The following is a 6,380-nucleotide window of genomic DNA, read 5'->3' on the forward strand; positions in this document are numbered from 1 at the left end:
ATTACTTTTTAAGAAATTATATTATATATGATCATCATCCAATATAACACTCCAATTTTTACTACTTATCTCAGACATATCTCGATAACTAGGATCTGATATGAATTTTGGTCGTCCGATATATTTTTGATAGCCGATATTTAAAACATTGCATGCTATTCGGCATGCAATTGAGGCCTTCCAATTCATGCTTGTTATGGGTCAAATGATGATCCTAGAGTCGAACCCGCTAAAGTAAGGTCCTAAATATGCCCAAAATGCCAACTGATGCCAAGAGGTCAGAGGATGACCTTGAAGGTGCTTCAATAAGAAGTATTTAGCAGTTAATGTTGGGGAATTTCAGTCTCCTCGCCTATCACGATATGCGCAACTCGGAAGTTAACCCCAATCAATAAGATAGAACAACTACAATCAAGAAAAAAAACACCGAGATTTACGTGGTTCGGTCGACCTACTTCGACCTACGTCCACGGGGTAACAATATGAAAAATTTACTATGTATCAGGGAGAACTACAAGAGGAACCACTCAACTCTCGTCTCTTAATCTCTCAACCTCACATACATAATCAACTCTCATATTCTCTCCAAAGCCCACTCCTTGTAATCTTTTGCACGGATAAAGACTACGAAACCCTCTCTCTCTCTCATCTACTACATCTCTACTTTTTCTTCATGGTTTTTCCTCCACCAATAGAAGAATATATATAGAAAAACCAAAACCCTATCTCTAGCCTAACTTCCTAATTAGAATAGGATTCAAACTCCTAATCATGATAAAACCCAAACTCCTAATCATGATAGAACTCAAACTCCTAATCATGATAGAACTCTAACCCTATCTAATTCTCATGAAGTTACACAAAGAATCAAAGATAAAATCCCAACACCATACACGCAAAAGAACAGTGGCGATTTAACTTGGAAAATCTCCCTCAAATTGAAAGAGTGAAAATCACCAGGGCAAAGTCCTCTGAAAATCTCCGCTATTACCAAATAACGAGATAAAAAAGCATTATCAAAATAGGGTTGTTTTTGGTCGCACAAAATTTGCTCGAGCTACAGAGCCCCAATAGAAATCTCCAGCGTCTAGATTAAAGAATAATAGTGAGGAGCTCCACTAATTAAAAATTTCAACCCAATCAGAGAAGAAATTAATAACCACCCGATCGAGCACTTGATCAAAAAGTGACATACTCTAAAAGGCTGATTTCTCTCTCCTCCAAAGCTCTCTGTTTTCCCCAAAAATCTCATTTTCTTACTGCTGCAGACAACAGCAACACATACATATTAAAGCAGACTCCACTATAAAACTAAGCTCTAAAGGCTTCTGAAAACGACCGAAATGTCATTCTATCCACGTGGGTTCAAGTTCAACGACATAACTAGGAGTGAGCATTAATGGATTGAAACTAATCAAACCGATCGATCCAGCCAAATTTTGATATATGGTTCGTTTTGGTTTTAGAATATGTAACTATCAGTTCGGCTTGAGAAAATTTTAACTCGAACTAGCTGAACCGACCGCATTTTTAATTATCGAAAGCATATCATTTCTTTCTTTTTGTTAGTCCATCAATTTCCTTTTCTTTTTTCCTTAAACTGTATATAATTTGCATTGTTCTTTTGTTGACACTTCAATTAATACACAAATTTCTTGCACCAATTTCTTACCATGCGTTTTTTTTGGGATCAAAACACAATTTTTCTTAATTAAATGAGTCCAATCAAAATCTGAATAAACTGAACCGACCAAACTAATTTCAGTCGGTTCTGTTCAGTTTTGAATATAAAATGATTCAGCTCAGTTTTGTCAATTCCTCAAAATAGACTGAACCGACCTTTTGCTTACCCCCACGTGTAGCCGTATTAGGAGGGGAAACCGTCCCAACATTGTTTTAATTCATACTAGAAGGTCATATCACAATTTGATATAATGAGGCAGCAGATTAGAAAGTGTAGCTCCGATTTTAACCGAAATGTCGACGTAGATACAGATACGAGAGAAAGGCATGCAACTATAAATAATAACTTATACACATGTTATATTAGGTAAGCATCCGATCCATTGTTTGAGATTTTAAATTGAAGTGGTCCCTTCATCCTGATTAACTAGACAAACAGCCAACATGCGTGCATGTGGTCAAATTAGTTGTTCCTTTTTAGTTTAATTAGCATTGTGCTGTTAATTAATCAGTAGTCTCATAATTAATACAGCGTGCACGAATGCAGCTAGCTGATGTTCACGTCTCCGAGTCCAACTATCAACTTTCAAGTATTAATTAGTAATTTAGGATTTCAGATAACGCGGGATATAATTGTGACATGAGCTTTGAACCTTCATGATGCTTTCCAAACTGTAAGCCCCGGCCCCCACGTTCCTTTATTAGTGCAGTGCAGGATATCTGTCGATGCTGCCGCGTATAGTTCCTTCTTGCATGTGGCTCCTCACGTGACGGGTCACTTGGCGGGGTTGGCCAATGTCCCAACTGCGGGGTCCACGACTCCACTTGATTGATTGCAAGGCTCGATCGAGACTAATCTATAAAGACTAATTTCTTGTCCTCAAACTCCTGTCTAAATCTTCGAACATGCATGCCATCAAATCTTTATTATATATCCATTTATCGTATTTTTTTTTTAAGTCTCCTGTGGCAAAAGCTAGGAGAGACTTTTCCTTTAACTGAGACTCGGTGTTACAAGAGAAGGTCGATCAAAATTAACTATATATGTTTTATTTTAAGTAAGGCCAAATATCAAGAGAAACCCCTTAACTTTGAATGATTATCGGATAACCCTCCGAAAACTTTGAAAATATCCCCCCCCCCAAAAAAACCCTTTTAATTAATAGTTGAGGATTATAAGAAAACCTCCTTTAATTTAAGATTTTATATATTAGAAAACTTGTTTAATTATGAACCCTTAATTTTGAACTTTTTAATTCCTTTGGTTGGCTTTTGAACATTGAATGATGAATCTAATTGTGTTTTTTTTTTTTTTTGGAGCCGGTACGTGAGAGTAAGATTTTCCTAGTCGAACCAAATAATCCCCAAATTAGTCAAGCAGCCCAACACGCATTTTCAAAGTTGTGAAGGCGAAGAAACTGAGGTTAACATTCCTAATCACAGTAACATTTAAGTTTGGGATTAGAGATAATCAGATAAGGCAGGGAGATTTTGTAGCGTGAGCGTGCGGCTTACGCACGGTTCCCTTCCCAGCAATTTAAAGCCCCATGTTCCTCCGATCGAGGAACCTCCTCCACTTAATTAGTGCCCAGATTTTTTGGTTGACCAATGGCTTAGATGCTGCCACGTGGTTCGTTGCATGTGCCTTCTCATGTTAGCTTCACCTGGGGTGTGCCTTACCTACCATTCCGCGGCACGCTTGCTTACCAAAAATCGTTGTAAGCTGGGACGGTAGTTATAAATCGTTGTTATGAATGAGGATACAGTCATGTTTTTATAAATCGTTGTTAATTATATTTGATAATAGTTATACCTAATGATATGTTATTTCTAGATGCTATCGTGATAGTTCTAATAGCCCTCGAGTTAGTTCAAGCTGTTACAATTGTTAATTAGTTCTAACCGCTACTTGTTATTTTTGCTTCTACCTTAGTTCTAGCTTCTATTACCCTAGTTCTAGCTTGTATACAGCTAATTCTAGCCCACACATTGTTAGTTCTAAACACAGCCCGTGTTTTTTACCTTCACACTTGTTAATTCATGCTTCTACATTAGTTCTACCTTCTATTACCCTAATTCTAGCTTGTATACAGCCAGTTTTAGACAACCTTTTTATATGAAGACTTAGAAGAAGAGATCTATATGACACAACCTATGTGACTCAAAGCTGCATGAAAGTATGATTTGGTATGCAAACTGAAGAAGTATCTTTATGGATTGAAGCAATCACCACGACAATGGTACAAAAGATTCAATAGTTTTATGATTAACCAATGGTACACGAGGAGCCTATATGACCCGTGTGTTTATATGCACAATCTACAAAATGGTGAGTATATTTTTTTGTTGTTATATGTTAATGATATGCTCATTACTTCCAGGAATACTACAGCTATTAGAAAGTTAAAAAAGGAGCTGTCATCCGAATTTGAAATGAAGGATCTTGGAGAATCAAGGAAGATATTGGGTATGGAGATTGACAGAGACAGGGTGATGGGGAGGTTGAAGTTGACACAGAGGAGCTACTTGCAAAAGATGCTAAAAATTTCAGTTTTGATGGCAATACCAAGGCGGTGAGTACTCCATTAGCTCTCCACTTTAAACTTATAGCTAAGGTTCCATATGCCAATGTGGTGAGTCGCTTGATGTATGCAATGGTGTGTACAAGGCTAGATTTATCACAGACAGTGAGCATGATGTCTAAGTACATGCACGACCCTAGGAAGGGTCATTGGGAGGTCGTAAAGTGGATCCTACGGAATATCAAAGGTACCATGGATGTTGGTTTGGTGTTTGAGAAGAATGGGTGAAATGGGTAGGATTGTGTTGGACATGTGGATTTGGATTATGCTGGAGATCTTAAAAAACGTCGGTCTACTACTGTATATGTGTTTACACTAGCAGAAGCACTAGTGTGTTGGAGATGTATACTTCAGCTTACAGTGGCTCTTTCACTATGGAGGCAGAGTATATGGCATTGACTGAAGCTGTGAAGGAAACTTTGTGGTTGCATGGGTTATTAGATGACTTGGGGATTGTACAGGATACCATCAGGATAAATTGTGATAGCATGTTAGCTATCTATTTGACAAAGAACCAGCTCTATCATGCCCAAAGCACATTAATGTCAGGTTCTATTTTGTGCGAGATGTCTTGGATGATAGAGACATTAAACTAGAGAATATCCACACAAAGGACAATCCTGCAGATATGTTGACCAAAGTTATCACTGGTATAAAATTTGGTTATTGTTTGGAGTTGTTAAACATTCTTCATTGTTGAGGGCCCTTGAAGGCCATTTGGGTGAACTACGTGAGGCACTACTAGAAAATAGAGTTTTGCCTACGAGGGCGAGGGCGAGGAGTTATGGCAAGGGCGAGGGTTAGGGTTAGGGTTAGGGGTATGGCGATATTGTTTGGGTTAGGGTTAGGCGAGGGTTAGGGTTGGGTGAGGGTGAAGGTTAGGGTTAGGGTTAGGGTGAGGGAGAGGGTGAGGGCGAGGGTGAGAGGTTATGGCGAGGGTGAGGGTTAGGGTTAGGTTTAAGGGTATGGCGTGGGCGTGGATTAGAGGTTGGTGAGGGTTAGGGTGAGGGTGAGGCTTAGGGTTAAGGTTTAAGCGAAGAAGAGGGCAAGGTCGGGTGTTATAGCGAGGGCGAGGGTTAGTGTTATGGCGAGGGTGAGGGTTAGGGTTAGGTGAGTATTGGGGTTAGGGTTGAGGGTTAGGGTTAGGGCTAGGTGAGGGTTAGGGTTAGGATTAGGGTTAGGGTTAGGGTTAGGTGAGGGTAAGGGTGAGGGTGAGGGTGAGGGGGAATAAAACAAAATCTATTTAGGGTTAGGGTTAGGGTTAGGGTTAGGTGAGGGTAAGGGTGAGGGTGAGGGTGAGGGTGAGGGTGAGGGGTGGGGGTGAGGGTGAGGTTGAGGGCTCAAGTTAGGGTTAGGGTTAGGGGAGGGTAAAGGTTAGGGTGAGGGTGAGGGTGCGGGTTAGGGTTAGGTGAGGGTAAGGGTGGGGTTGAGGGTGAGTGTGAGGTTGAGGGTTAGGGTTAGGGCAAGGGCGAGGGCGAGGGTGAGGGCGATGGCGAGGCGAAGGTTATGGCGAGGGTTAGGATTATGTGAGTGTTAGGGTTAGGGTTAAGGCGAGGGTAAGGGTTATTGTGAGGGTGGGGGTTAGGGTTTGGTAAGGGTTAGGGTTAGGGTGAGGGGGAAGGTTAGGGCGAGGGTGAGGGTTATGGTTAGGTGAGGGTTAGGGTTACAGTGAGGGTGAGGGTGAGGGTGAGGGTTTAGCGTAACTATTATATCGCTAATTACATAGAAACTGCACACACTGTACACTCATAATTTTGGGCCGTAGAATTCCCCGTCCAATAAATACTATATATAATCTTTTTATTTACTTGTCACATACGCATATAGGATCATTGGCGGATACGAGACCATCATGTTCAGTCCGACAACTTTTTTGTACGCATATGTGACAAGGGGCTTATATATAAAATTTATTGGATTTGTCTAGTGTGGATAGGTTAGGTATGTAAACATGGCGTGTATATATATTTACTTGTGTTCTTGTGTACTTTCTTTTCGTCAGAGTTTCGGTGGCACTTACTCATTGTTCTTCATGTACAATTTTTAGAGGGATATGCAGGAGTATATCCTTCCCACTATAGTGTACTCGGAGAACAGCGGGTAGGTGCTGCCAAA

This window comes from Asparagus officinalis, chromosome 8 (assembly GCF_001876935.1).
Source record: "Asparagus officinalis chromosome 8, Aspof.V1, whole genome shotgun sequence".
Classification (NCBI taxonomy): Eukaryota; Viridiplantae; Streptophyta; class Magnoliopsida; order Asparagales; family Asparagaceae; genus Asparagus; species Asparagus officinalis.